At 41.0% G+C, this 15,128-nt stretch overlaps 1 protein-coding gene and 1 pseudogene across 14 annotated transcripts in view; one reads left to right on the top strand and one right to left on the bottom strand.

Moving 5' to 3' along the window:
- Positions 1–15,128, bottom strand: part of FOXP1 (forkhead box P1) — a 650,161-nt gene that overhangs the window by 420,280 nt on the left and 214,753 nt on the right. For 13 of the 14 annotated variants that reach the window (XR_010747235.1, XM_066351748.1, XM_066351745.1 and 10 more), the window contains one exon: positions 221–310. The exons of the other annotated variant lie outside the window; for it this stretch is intronic. The gene's annotated coding sequence lies outside the window, so the exon portion shown is untranslated. The remainder of the gene's footprint in view (positions 1–220; positions 311–15,128) is intronic. 14 annotated transcript variants of the gene reach the window in all.
- On the top strand, positions 7,177–7,505 carry LOC136382499 (large ribosomal subunit protein eL33 pseudogene; annotated as a pseudogene).

Raw genomic sequence — 15,128 nt, 5'->3', positions numbered from 1 at the left:
AACTCTGCACAGATATAATCCAGGTTATGGTTCTTGCTCTTAAAAGCCATAGGGCTATCATGGAGCACAGAAAACCTATTCCTGCTGGCTTAGCAATCTGTGTCTGATAATAGAACATCCCTTTATTGTGCTAGCAACTCCCATATCCACTACTATGTCACCTGCAAAGGCGGGTGGCAATTTTAAGAAGAACACAATGTTAGTGTTGTTTGTCGCTTACCTTTTAATGTGTCTCACAGCCATAAAAGGCCTGGAGGTCACTGGTTGGAGGTGCGCATAGTGCCACAGGACAGCAACATGCAGAGGGACACTGACAACAGAAAGAACAAAGGCTAAGTGAATGGGGCTGATCATGATGCTTCACAATGGTATACGTAGGTATACAAATGTGAGTGATAATGAATACATACAATATGTACAATACATGTTATACATATACAACGGTTGCAACTAAGCATGTATTTTGTTCTTTCCCTTCTGAAATCAGCATGTCACCTTCTCCTAATCCGAGTTCAGCATTACAGTGCGCTAGAAATGTGTGAACCGTTATATGGCCAAGTGCAACTACCACTCTTGAAGGCACTGTTGCTCACTTGGAAAGTTTGGTGCTTTGAACTTCCATCATCTTATTTCTTTAGGATGAATTTTCATAATGGCAATGTCATGTCATCCTGAGAAATCAGGGCAGGTTATCCACGAGTTCAAACGATGATTCTGCTTGGGGTTCTGGTCTTTTAGTCACTCAGGGCACCCAGTAGAATGGTGAGAGGAAATGAACATGCACACACATGTGCAAAATCTTGCTCGCCACAGTTGACAATTTTTCTTGTAATTGTATCTAAAATACGTATAGGAGGAAGTGTGACATAGCCTACTCTCGGAAACAGTCAGCCTGTGTGTGTGCTCAGGCTAAGGCTGTGGGCTCATGTGGCTTAGTTATTAGAATATTTACCAAATCCAATCCCACATGTTGAAGTTGCTAAAAGATAAGTCAACTCGTCCTCAAATAGTTTCAGAAAGCTTTTGCATGCCAGGCCTTTTCTGCACAAGTCCTTGAAAGATACTGCCACCTCTGCAGTCCTTGAGATGGCAGAAGGGACTCTGGAACATGGGGACATGGAACTACAGAATGAGTAGGAGGCAGGGGCTCTTCAGTGTGTCAGTGTGCGTTATTCTCTTTCAACAGTAAATGTACATAAAATTCCACGAATGTATATGTTTTCTAATCCAGTCAGACAGACAAGCTGAAACTGAAAAAGTGTATGAAATTTTATGATTTGAATAGTCTCGTATCTCTGAAAACTCCGTCACTGTCTACCAGAGCTCAGAAGAGGGTTAAGAGGTGGTGCTCCGTGCAAGTGCCTCTTCTTGGTATGAGATGGACTCTGGCAAGACTGGTCCATGTTATGATTTCTTGGTATCAGTTGTCTATGTGAGTATAAACTGTTTGCCAAATATATTACGGCTTAAGACTCTTCATTTTGACATGGATTTGACATGATGTGTAAGCATTGTTCATCTTCAGCATAGCAGCTGAAGAATATGATATAAAATGCATCAAAAGTATTTTTAAAGGTAATTTCAATTGGCAAAGGATGTACTTGTTCAAACATAATCAATGAACTCATTGATGAGCAACCACCACCACAGGCAAGAGGCCGCCATCATGTGCTCTCAGAGCAAGGAGGGGGCGAGGGGCGTCCCACCGTTTCCAGTGGGCTCACACTTGCTTCCTGTCAGACTACATTCTCCAAACATTTGCTCTAACACTCCATGTTTCCGCTCCTCTTAACAAAATCATTGTCAGCTGTGGGCTCCTTAAGGAAAAATCAGTGGATCACCAGCACAAAGCAAACTAGAACAGTTTTTACCCTTTATTATCTACTTGTGAAATGTTACAAGCCTGTAAACTATCTAATTTATGAGCCACATTAATAATTTACTCACACTCAATCACAGGTTTCACAAACATGGTTTCCAGGGATGTGGAGGATAATTTGTAGGTTTGGCTTCTCTCTGAAAGGGGCACTAGCTAATGTGACACTGTAACATGACAGTATTGGTGGGGCACACTAATGACCAAGATGTGCCTGTCAGCCTGTAGCTCCCAGGAGAAGCCAACTTGCTTTTATTGCTGCTTGGTCCACGATCCTCAACTAATTATTCAGACAGTGGCATTAATGAGAATTCTCATGTTTATTTTCAACATACTAACCAACGCTTAGCATACGATTGTCTAATATGGTCACTAATTAAAATGTGTTTCAAGAATTTGAATTTTAATATAACAAGAAACACTAGGGAAAAATTGGAATAGCTGATTGGAAAACCATCCTCTCCAGGTCAACTTTGGTTTATCTCAAATATTGTCAAGGACAAACTGACAGGTGGCAGGAAATGCCATGAGTACCAAGTAAAGTGAAAGTATTCAATAGTACTTTTAATCACATATGTACATGGAAAATCCTGACTTCTGAGTGAGGCCGCTGGATTACAAGATAGTCAAGAGCAGCATCCAGCTCAGATAAATGACAGTAACTTTATGATGCTCAATAAAGATTATTTAGAGTTAGTTTGCTTAAATGTGCTTTTCTTTCTTTGCTTTGTGCCATGTGTTTTCTTTTTTAAAAAATTTTATTTAGAAAATTAAATTTAGCAAGGTGATATTGATTAATAAGAGTACAGAGGTTACAGGTAAACATCTCTATAGCATTTGAACTGTTGACTGTGTTGTATACTCATCATCCAAAGTCAACTCATTTTCCAGCACCGTATATTTGTCCCTCCCTTGCCCCTTTCCTTAACCCTGGGAACCACTTTTTAAACCTTACAAATGTTTGATCTTTGATGACACTATCTCAGATATGATCTTTACAAATATCACTAGGTGCAATTGTGCTTCCAAATATATTGTAAAACTGCACTACTGAGTTTTTTTAAGTATTCTTTAATATCTTCTTATACATCTTATTTCCACTAAAACTTGCAATCAAGTTCTTTCTACATTAAATTTCTATTTTGGCATAATAAATTTTGCATTTTATGCTAATTATAATCCTAAAATATTCATATAATGATAATATAGAATAAATAACTTTAAAAGGTACACTTAGATCTACTAGAGGAATGGAAAAATTGAAAAAGCTTCTGATGCAATTTATTGTAAAATGTGCACTTTGAATTAAATAATAGTGGTTGTATTTGAACAAATGTTCTATCTGCCACAATTAATAAAAGAATTCTACTCAGTACTGAGGATGACTTCTGATTTTTTTTTTTCATTTTTCTGAAGCTGGAAACAGGGAGAGACAGTCAGACAGACTCCCGCATGCGCCCGACCAGGATCCACCCGGCACGCCCACCATGGGGCGACACTCTGCCCACCAGGGGGCAATGCTCTGCCCATCCTGGGCGTCGCCATGTTGTGACCAGAGCCACTCTAGCGCCTGAGGCAGAGGCCACAGAGCCATCCCCAGCGCCCGGGCCATCTTTGCTCCAATGGCTGCGGGAGGGGAAGAGAGAGACAGAGAGAGGAAAGCGCGGCGGAGGGGTGGAGAAGCAAATGGGTGCTTCTCCTGTGTGCCCTGGCCAGGAATCGAACCCGGGTCCTCCGCACGTGACTTCTGATTTTAAAGAACAGAAAATAAGTATGAGTCTACATAGACCACTTTAAGAATAAAAATGTGACTGCAAGCAAAATTTCTAAAGTACATATTTCTGAACTCCCTATACCATATATGTGATATTTAGAATGCCAAAATATGTGAATTGCACATCACATAGCATGTGGGAAGCAGGTTCAGATCTCAAACTAGCTGTTAACGTATATTTACCCAAGTATACAAATTAATTGTCCCAATCCAGCACTACCATCTCCAAATGCTATTTCCATGGGTATATTACAGAGAGGTTTTCAGATTATTGGCATCTCTGTGCAATTTATGTATGCTAAACATTTGTTGTCCATAATAATACAAGAGATGGTCGGCCCATGTCAGAGCCTAGCTCCTCAAATCCATTTCTTTTTCCTGAGCACACAGCTGGGATGCATTTCCTAGCCTCCCTTGCAGAGGTGGGGCCTTGTGACTGAGTCCTGGAAGTGAGTATGTTACTTTCATTCTGACCTGGAAGCCTCCTGAACCATCCCTAATTTCTACCCTTGATTTTGGGCGCAGAGGTCCGGCGGACAAGTCCTAGTTCCAGCAGAATGTGTAGTCACTGGGTGGACTAACCGCAGGTCCCTGAAACCCCTCATGAGCAGAGCCACCACCCCTATTCCACAGCAGCCGACAGTGAGGAGCTTGGGGGATAAACCTGCACTGCAGGAAGCCTCTCAGACTCAGGAATGTCCGTCCATTACAACCACCAGCATCTCTTACCACATCACAGGCCCTTCTCAATTCTCTCTGGCTCGAAAGTCACACTTAAATCTCCAGGCCTCCCTACATATGCAGAAACACCGTGAATCTAGAAAAATTCTTGAAGGTACTTATAGTTGTGATTATCTGCTCCTCTAAATAAGCTAAGGGTAAAAAAAAAAAAAGAAAGAAAGAAAGAAAGAATCGACAGCAAATGTATCCCCAAATGTGTTAAGTGCATCTTTCCCCACTTAATCTGCACCTGCCCCTGTGAGCTGCTCTGAGTCCCACTTTATGAAGGAGAATACTGAGTTTCTAATAAGGGAAATACAAGCAAATTCTGTCAAACATACATCCAGTTGATATTTTCCCAGTTGAATGTCTTTTGGCTTTTAATACCCAAGTTTTATAGGAAATGCTCATTTCTAAATCAAACATTTTTGGCAGTTACTAATAAAAAAAAGTCTACAGCATTCTCCTAAAGTGAATACAACCTTTTCAATAAAAATGTGTGACGTTACAATACAATTAGTAGAATATCAGAACCTCCGCAGAGGTTTTGAAAGCCAGCAACAACAGGAATGTGTCTCAGATGTTATTGATTTAAAAAGGCCACATTTGAAGGAAAAAAAATGTACTTTTAAACCATTTTAATTTTTGAGTAATTGATGTTTTGTATATTTACATTCTTAATGGGACGGTGTTGACTATATATTAAGTATTTTGCTATACTTTAGTTCTATATTTTAGAATAGGGTTGAAAACTGTTTCTATAAAGGGACAGGCCCTGAATATTTTAGACATTGCAGTCATATGTTCTCTACTACAACTCCTCAACTCTGTCATTGTATCAGGAAGCAACCATAGGTGATAAGTTAACAAATGGGTATTGTGTTCTGATAAAACTTTATTTACAAAAATTGGCAGTGGCCCAGCTTTGGCCTGATGGCCACAATTTGCCAATTTCTACTTTAGAAAACTGATGGCTGGTTTTGCACTTTGACATATACAATAATGGATTTTGATCTAGGTGAAAAATTAGCATTTTCACCCAGAATATTTGATTGTCAGGAGTGGATTGCTGATGTCCAGGGAAAGTAGCCTGAATTTGCCAAAGCTTCAAAAGATATAAGGTCTACTGGAAAGTTCTGTCCGTTTCTATCACAAGTTTCGACACATAAGGATGTTTATTTGGCGCATGTGTGCCTCTCTATTTTTATCACCTAATGTATACATACTGATGCAGCAAATTAACTAAAACAAAGTTGATTCACGTTAAGTCTTATGTGTGAAGCGATAGTGTACCCATGGCTACTGAAAAAAGTTCATTTACACCACTGTAATTTTTACGAATTTCAACAAGGAAGAAATGCTACAGAAGCATGTCTGTCACATCCACCATATTCTCTGGACTTAGCACCCTCCGACTATCACTTGTTTTTGTCCTTACAAAATTTTTTAAAGGACAAAAAATTCAAAAATGAAGGAGATATCAAACAAGCACTGGTTTAATTTTTCCAATCAAAAGATAAACATTTTTCAAAAATGGGATATACAAATTGCCCTCACGCTGGCAAGAAATCATTAATAATAATGGCAATTATATTATTGAATAAAGTTTATTGACAGCAAGAAAAATTTGTATTTTGTTTTAATTCCAAAAACGGACAGAACTTTCCGGTAGACCTTATACATGGTCGGCCACATTCAATCTCTAGCTGAGGTCTAACCCCACCACTCAATTCTTCCCCTAAATCATGCTGCCTTTCAAAGAGCTTATTGGTCCACATAAAGCACTTAAAGGTAGTCCATGCCATTTTGAACAAAAAACCAAAAACTATTATTGTACCAAAAATAATAATAATAATAATGGTTTTTCTCAGCACTCATTGTCAAGTGCCTGTGTTAAGGTTATGTAGGCAACAGTTATTTTCCAGTGAGTTTATATTAAGGCCTTATTTGGGGGGGAGAAAAGCAAACTAAATAATATGTAGATTGAAAATGGCGCTGAATGCTAGAGACAAAAAATGATCACTTCTAAAAGTTTCTCAGTCAGGCATGAAATCTTCTCAAACAAGAACAGGACAGCATTCTCAGGCTCAGAGGATGTTTTCTGTGAACCAGTTTCAGAGTAGGAGCTATGTGTCCAATGATAGACTGTGCCAGAAATAATGAAACGGATATATGCTCCTATTATTTTCTCAAAAATGGGAAGTTGTTGTAACAAGGTTTTAGTTCACTTTTCTGGGAGATGGCAAAGTTCAGAGACATATACCCACAGAGACATGGTTTTTAAAAACCTCAGTTTGCCTGACCAGGAGGTGGCGCAATGGACAGAGCGTCAGACTGGGATGCGGAGGACCCAGGTTCGAGACCAGAGGTCACCAGCTTGAGCACGGGTTCATCTGGTTTGAGCAAGGCTCACCAGCTTGAGCCGAAGGTCGCTGGCTCGAGCAAGGGGTTACTCAGTCTGCTGAAGACCCGTGGTCAAGGCACATATGAGAAAGCAATCAATGAACAACTAAGGTATCGCACAAAAAACTAATGATTTATGCTTCTCATCTCTCTCTGTTCCTGTCTGTCTGTCCCTATCTATCCCTCTCTCTGACTCTCTGTCTCTGTAAAAAAATAAAAACCTCAGTTTCCCATGAATGTGTATTATAATAGTTAAGTGTACAAGATGATTTGAGACATAAAATGGATACATATTATGAATCTGTTTTACCTACAATGTCAATCAAAACAGAACAGAAAGTGCTCTTGCCTCCGTTTTGGAGCCTGAGGAGGCTGTGGTAACGGGACTTCTACCACGGCATACATGTCCACAAGGCTGCGGTCCAAGGCCATTTGTACTGGCTATAAGCGGGTCTCCAGAGCCAGAGGGAGCACACAGCTCTTCTTAGAGTTGAAGGTGCTTATGCTTGAGATGAAACTGAATTCTCTAGGCAAGAGATGTGCTTATGTGTACAAAGCAGAGAACAACACGTCAACTCCCAGGAGCAGAGTGTACAAAACCAGAGTCATCTGGGAACAGGTCACTCGTGCTCTGGGAAACAGTAGATGGCTGGTGCCAAATTCCAAAGCAACCTTCCTGCTAAGGCCGCTAAACACAGAATCCGTGTGATGCTGTACCCCTCAAAGATCTAAACTTATTGAAAATAAATAAATAAAATTGGCCTGTTTACTTGTAAAACAAACAGAAGAAAAGCAAGTAAATGATAGTCCAGTGTGACAAAGGAATATTTTGTAGTCATTAAAAACAATGCTGGGAATGGGCAAATATGTACAAATGCTCGGTATAATGTGACATAACATAAGCAAGATAGAAAATCGTGTCTACAACAGACCCTCAACTGAATAAAACTATGTCAATAAAGAACAGAAAAAAGGCCCTGGCTGGTTGGCTCAGTGGTAAAGTGGCCTAGCATGTGGAAATCCTGGGTTCAATTCTCGGCCAGGGAACACAGGAGAAGCGCCCATCTGCTTCTCCACCCCTCCCCCTCTCCTTCCTCTCTGTCTCTCTCTTCCCTTCCCACAGCCAAGGCTCCACTGGAGCAAAGTTGGCCCGGGCGCTGAGGATGGCTCCATGGCCTCCACCTCAGGGGCTGGAATGGCTCCAGCAGCGGCAACAGACCAACGCTCCAGATGGGCAGAGCATCGCTCCCTGGTGGGCATGCCAGGTGGATCCCAGTTGGGCACATGTGGGAGTCTGACTACCTCCCAGTTTCTAACTATGGAAAAAAAAAAACCAGAAAAAAATTTAATAGTGTTTACCATGGAGGGAAAAAAATTAGGTGATATTTTTCTTTAGAATGTTTTATGTTTTAATTTTCTAAAACAAACCAATTGCTAAAATATTTCTGAATAAGTTATCTGAACTTCACGAAAAAGATACTTATTGTATACTCATCTATTAACGGCTTTTGATAGCTTTCTTTTTTCAGACCAGAAGTGTCTGGAGAGCAGAGATTCCTGTTATCTGTCATGTCTCAAACACAATACTTGTCTTATGCGCTCAAGTAACATTCCTTGAAGCAACTGAATTGTCCACCTTACTTTTTAAAAAGTAATCTAAATGAGATTTCATAAATTAAAATTTTATATTTCAAGCCTTTAAAAATTAAGTAATCTTAAGAGGTTGACTGCTTGCAGATTACAGCTTGATGTAAAATTATACTTTCTCCTCTTTCCTTTTTCTATGATGGCACACATAATTTGTCTTTTAATAATTTAAACCAATTCTGAGTCATTTAAAACAAAATACATCTTAATCACAAAGCTTGGCATTTCACAAATATTTACCCAAAATGCACTGCCTGCTTTAAAGCTGGAATGATAAACTTCTGACTGACAGGTAACTTCCGTGTAGAAGGAGGGAGGAGACCTGTTATGTCTGCTGGGAGGTGGGCACCTTGCTGTCTTCACACTAACTCTTTTTCTATGGAGGCTTTTTTCCAAAAGCCAAAAAAGACACAACAAATGTGATCATCAGTCATCACTGTTTTCTCTCTGTCCATCAATAAATAATTCTCTTTCTATGTCTCTCTCTCTCACACACACACACACATCTACCCTGCACACACTGTTCCTGGCTTCTATACTTCCGGGGCTCCCCTCAGCACTGTTAGGATAGAGGGGAAACCTTCCCCTTGGCCCTTCCATGTCCTCACGATCTGGTGACTACAGATCTCTTCAGCCTCTAGTTCAACTACACATGTCCACCGGCTCCGCCAAGCTTCTCAATGAACTTCTGTACTGAGCTGGCAGGGAGCAGAAAGGGAGACTACTGAGAAGATGAAGATTCCAGCTCCCTTCTGTGAATGACCCTGGTCAACAAGATGGTGGGAAAAATAATACATATTTTAAAAAGATAGGGCATCATAAAGTAAGATTATTATACGTTTTACTCCACTTAACGTATCATGAGAAACTTTCAATATTGTCTTCTAGATACAAATAAACTGAAATTAGTATACACATACAAAAATTAAAGCCTTAAAAGCAACTTCAGTTTCTTCTTAAGATATAACAATTAGCCACAGGTCCTCTGCCAGTCCCTGAAAATGCCAAGTAGGAAGACTTAGTTAGTCCTCATTATCACTGAACTCTTTTCTCCAAACCTGTCAACTCCAAAAGTATCAATAGAAGCGAAAAATAGGGCCAACTGCAAAAAACAAACAGGTCCCGCCACATAAAAGAAAATCTGTGTGGAGTCAGTCTAATTCACTACTCAAGCTAAAATGCTTCATTTTATGGTAGAAGGAAGGCAAGCTACAGCTGGTTCATCAGCAAGTCGTTCTGCCCAAACCCAGAGGAAGATGGGCTGCTCCGTGGGATGTCAACAGAAGACATCCTACTCGTGAAAGGCGAACCTTAGGGCCTCTCAGCACTATCATTCTGCTTGATCTCTTGGAGAACAGAGGTATTTATTTATTGATGAGCAGGTTGCAAAAACAGGAGGTGCTATGCTTCATTTTGATCAAACCTCAGTGACTAAAACCAATATAACAATATATTGTTCAGGACAATCACATTATAACTAATTCCATTTCATTTTATTCTTCCCAGGTACACAAAATTACATTGCCCAATTTCCCTGCCATTTAGTTTGGGACTAAGTGACTGCTTTCCCATCAGTGGATGTGAGCAGGAGCAGGTACACCACTTCCAAGCCTGTGCTTGGACACAAAAGTCCTCTGTGCTCCCTGTTCCCCTCTTCCCCTGAAACCAAGAAGACCCGAAGTTTCCTGTGACAAATACAAGATAGTGAAGGTTCACCAGGTACACAATGACATAAAAGGAGACCATGTATAACTTTATAATGTTAAGCTATGAAAATTTGTGACATACCAGTCACAACAGTTAACTTAATATATCCTGAATAATATAGTTTACATCTGATTATAGCCTTCATTAAGATTTATCTCACATGGACTCTAGCTAAGTAGCTCAGTTGATTAGCGTATTGTCCTGACACATGAAGGTTGCGAGTTTAATCCCTGGTCAGGGCATATATTGAATACAAGAATCAATCAATGAATGCACAAATAGTCTGATCAGGCAGTGGCGCAGTGGATTGAGCATTGGCCTGGGATGCAGGGGACCCAGGTTTAAAACCCCTAGGTCTCTGGCTTGAGTGTGGGCTCATCTGGCTTGAGTGTGGGCGCACCACCTTGAGTGCAGGGATCGCTGGCTTGAGCATGAGATCATAGACACGACCCCATGGTCACTGGCTTGAGCCCAAGGTCACTGGCTTGAGCAAGGGGTCACTGACTCAGCTGTAGCTCCCCAGCTAAGGCACATGTGAGAAAACAATCGATGAACAACTAAGGTGTAGCAACGAAAAACTGATGCTTCTCATCTCTCTTTCTTCCTGTCTGTCTGTCCCTGTCTCTCTTGCTAAAAAAAAAAAAAAAAAAAAAAAGAATAGATAATGGAATAAAAAAATCTATGTGTCTCTCTTTTTCTCAAATCTATTTTTTTAAAAAGGTTTACTTTATATAGTTTCCAGTCAAGATGGTAGATAGGTAAACACTGAACTTGACACCTGCCATAACCACATCAAAATTGCAACTCAACTACAGAACAACCATCATTCAGAACCATATGACATCTAGCTGAACAGAAAACCTATAACTAAGAACACAAAAAAGAAGTCACACGGATATTGGTGGGGGAGGGGTCGGCAGAGATGTAAACATGTGGATCCCACACCCACACGTGGTGGATAAAAATGGAAAGGGAGATCTCAGTGGCAGAGGTTCCCCCTGAGGAGTGAGAGGTCCCAGCCTTCCACCAGGCCTCCCAGCCCAGGGTTCCAGTGCTTGGAAGAAAAGTTCCCATGACTTCTTGCTGTGAAAACGAGCTGGGATTGTGATTGTGCTGGAGTCCCAGGAAGTTCCTCTAAAAATCCCTTGCAGGGTTTACTTGGATTCACTCCCTCTGAACGCCAGCTCTGGGGCAGCTCAGAAGGCATCAGGGACACACAGGGAGGAGCTGGCTTGGCTGGTATCAAGGCAAGGGCTAGAGAGACATCTTCCATCCATGAAGAAGTGCAGGCAGAAGTCATTGTTCCTTTGCTGAGCTCTACCACTGTAGGTGCAGGTTGGCACCAAGTCTGAGTTTCCGTGAACCTGGCTGACACCATTCACCCCACCCTGATGATACCCTGAGAATCTACCCTACCAATTTGCAGGCGCACCCAAGCTGCTTCCAGTAGCTTTTCCAGACAAATGGCCTATCTAGGTTCATCCTGTTGACTTTCCTAAAATCTTTCAAATATTCACAAACCCCAAACAAGCAGCACCTGACCTCAGCACGCCCTGTGCACTTGGTAAGTGGCTCCGAGCTGGGCACTAGTAGTGGCCAACCTCAGTTCACAGCTCAGCCTCTCCCAAGCACCTCCAAGCCCAGCACAAGTAGCAACCATCTGCTGATCACCTTGTAGCTCATATCAGGTGTCACCAAGCAGAACACAGGCAGCAGCTAATCTGGGCCTGTACCTTCTAAGAGGCCGCAGAGCCAGCACAACCAGTGGGCAGCTCAGATCACAAAGAAGCACCACCATTCAACCACTTCCACAAACAACAAACTCAAAGCACAAGCCTGACAGGCTCCAGAGACCCACTAAGGTAACTTGCTCCATAGGGTCAGCACCTGCACAACAGCTCCTCCCTTCTAGTCATGGCCAGTCCTCACAACAAGTAAGCCTGGGGAAGAATGTGAGGTCAACCCTTCCCGTTGATATGCCAATGTAGCAACCAAGGATCAACCACAACAAGAGGACACACACAACCCACACAAGGGACAGACACGCCTGGAGCATCTGGCTCAGGTAACCAGGAAGGCTGCACCACTGGGCCCCACAGAATACCTACTATGTAAGGCCACTCTACAGAGCTCATAAGACATAACAGTTCTACCTAATACATAGAAACAAACATAAGTAAGCAGCCAAAATGAGGAGACAAAGAAACATGTCCCAAATGAAAAACCAAAACAAAAACTCCAGAAAAAATAAAAACTAAACTAAATGGAAACAGGAATCTACAAGATACAGAGGCAAAGCATTGATTATAAATATGTTCAGTTATCTCAATGAGAACTTCAACAAAGAGGTAGGAAACATAACAATATAGAGAGAAAACTAAAAAAATCAAACAGAAATGAAAAATACAATAACTGAAATGAAGAATACATTAAAGGAAATCAATAGTAGATTAAATGATTCAGAGGATCAAATCAGCTATTTGGAAAATAAGGTAGCAGAAAACACCCAGTTAGAACAGCAAAATGAAAAAAAATTAAAGAAAATGAAAATAATTTAAGGGACCTCTGGGACAACATCAAGCATAACAATATCTGCATTACAGGGGCACCAGAAGAAGAGAGAGAGCAAGAAATTGAAATTTTATTTGAACATATACTGACAGAAAATTTCCCTAATCTGCCAAGAAAACAGAAATACAAATTCAGGAAGCAGAAAGTCCCAAACAAGATGAATCTAAAGAGGCTCACACCCCACACATCAGAATTAAAATGCCAAAGGTTAATAATCCTTTGAGTAGTATGAACGTTCATGTACGATCTTGCGCCTCCTGACCATCCAGAATACGATCAATTTATTTTAAAAATGTGTAAGGCAACATTAAAAAAGGGAAATGTATGTTCTTCTTGTTTCCATAAATTGGTTATCAAACAGACATGATTTTAAGTTAATAAAACTGGAACTTGAACTAATTTCATTTTTTGAAAAAACACTCACTCCTGGGGGTCAGTGAGCATGAAAACAATTCACTACTCAAAGGTTCAAAGCAAGGAGAGAGTCCTAAAAGTAGCAAGAGAAAAACAGCTATTTACAAGGGAGCTCCTATAAGACTGTCAGCTGATTTCTCAACAAAAACTTTGCAGGTCAGAAGAAATTGGCACAGAATATTAAAAGTGATAAAAAGCTAGGACCTACAACCAAGATTACTCTGCACAGCAAAGCTATCATTTAGAAACAAAGAACAGGCCCTGGCCAGTTGGCTCAGTGGTAGAGCGTTGGCCTGGCGTGCGGGGGACCCGGGTTCGATTCCCGGCCAGGGCACATAGGAGAAGCGCCCATTTGCTTCTCCACCCCCCCCTCCTTCCTCTCTGTCTCTCTCTTCCCCTCCCGCAGCCAAGGCTCCATTGGAGCAAAGATGGCCTGGGTGCTGGGGATGGCTCCTTGGCCTCTGCCCCAGGCGCTAGAGTGGCTCTGGTCGAGGCAGAGCGATGCCCCGGAGGGGCAGAGCATCGCCCCCTGGTGGGCAGAGCGCCACCCCTGGTGGGCATGCTGGGTGGATCCTGATCGGGAGCATGCGGAAGTCTGTCTGACTGTCTCTCCCCGTTTCCAGCTTCAGAAAAATACCAAAAAAAAAAAAAAAAAAGAAACAAAGAACAGATAATGAACTTACCAGACAAGAAAAAGCTAAATGAGCCTGGCCAGGTGGTGGCGCAGTGGATAGAGCACTGGACTGGGATGTGGAGGACCCAGGATCGAGACCCCGAGGTCGCCAGCTTGAGCGCAGTCATCTGGTTTGAGCAAGGCTCACCAGATTGAGCCCAAGGTTGCTGGCTTGAGCAAGGGGTCACTTTGTCTATTGTAGCCCCCCCCATTAAGGCACATATGAAAAATCAATCAATGAACAACTAAGGAACCTCAACAAAGAATTGATGTTTTTCATTTCTCTCCCTTCCTGTCTGTCCCTATCTGTCCCTCTCTCTGACTCTCTCTGTCCCTGCCACAAAAAAAAAAAAAAAAAAAAAAAAAAAAAAAAAGAAAAAGAAAAAGGAAAGAAAAGCTAATGAGTTCACCACGATCAAACCAGTATTACAAGAAATTTTAAAGGATATTCTATAAGAAAAAGAAAAAATATGAATAATAAAATGGTGATAATTACACATCTACCAACAATTACTTTAAATGAAAATGAATTAAATGCTCCAATCAAAAGACATATATACTTTGTAAAGTATATAATTATCTAATAATTACTATGCTTATACATCTGAAACAAATACAAAATAATACTGAATGTAAACTATAACTAAATTTTTTTTAAAAAATATTTCTATTGGAGGGAACTCTTAGGTTTAAAAAAAGATACAGGGTAACTGAATGGATTAAAAAAATAAGACCCTTACATATCTGTCTACAAGAGACTCACTTCAGATCCAAAGACACACAGAGACTGAAAGTAAAGGGATGGTCACAAGGATGTAAAACATTAAATTAAAAGTGTATATGCAGCCCTGTGGTAACTGAAGCATTACAATAGCCAAGATATGGAAGCAGCCCAAGAGCCCACTCACAGACATGTGGCTAAAAGGAGCTGTGGTGCATATATACAACGGCCTGTTACTCAGCCAGAAGGAAGAGTGGGATCATTGCAAAAGCATGGACGGACCTAGAGGTTATTATGCTCAGTGAAAAAAGTCAGACATTGACAAATAGCATATGATCTCACTTACATATGGAATCTAAAAAACAAAATAAATGAACAAATAAAAATGAAACAAGACTCATATATACAGAGAATAGGTTGCCAGAGAGGAGGAGGGTCAGGGGGCCGGGTGAAAAAGGGAAGGTGTAGGAAGTACAGATTGGTAGTTACAAATTAGTCACAGGGATGTAAAGTACAGCAAAGGGAATACAGTTAACAATATTGTAATAACTATGTACAGTATGCCAGGTGGGCCCTAGAAATATCAAGGGGAACACTTTGTGAAGTGTATGGTTATCTAACC

Source organism: Saccopteryx leptura, chromosome 10, assembly GCF_036850995.1.
Source record: "Saccopteryx leptura isolate mSacLep1 chromosome 10, mSacLep1_pri_phased_curated, whole genome shotgun sequence".
Classification (NCBI taxonomy): domain Eukaryota; kingdom Metazoa; phylum Chordata; class Mammalia; order Chiroptera; family Emballonuridae; genus Saccopteryx; species Saccopteryx leptura.
This window is presented reverse-complemented; position numbering and strand designations above follow the sequence as displayed.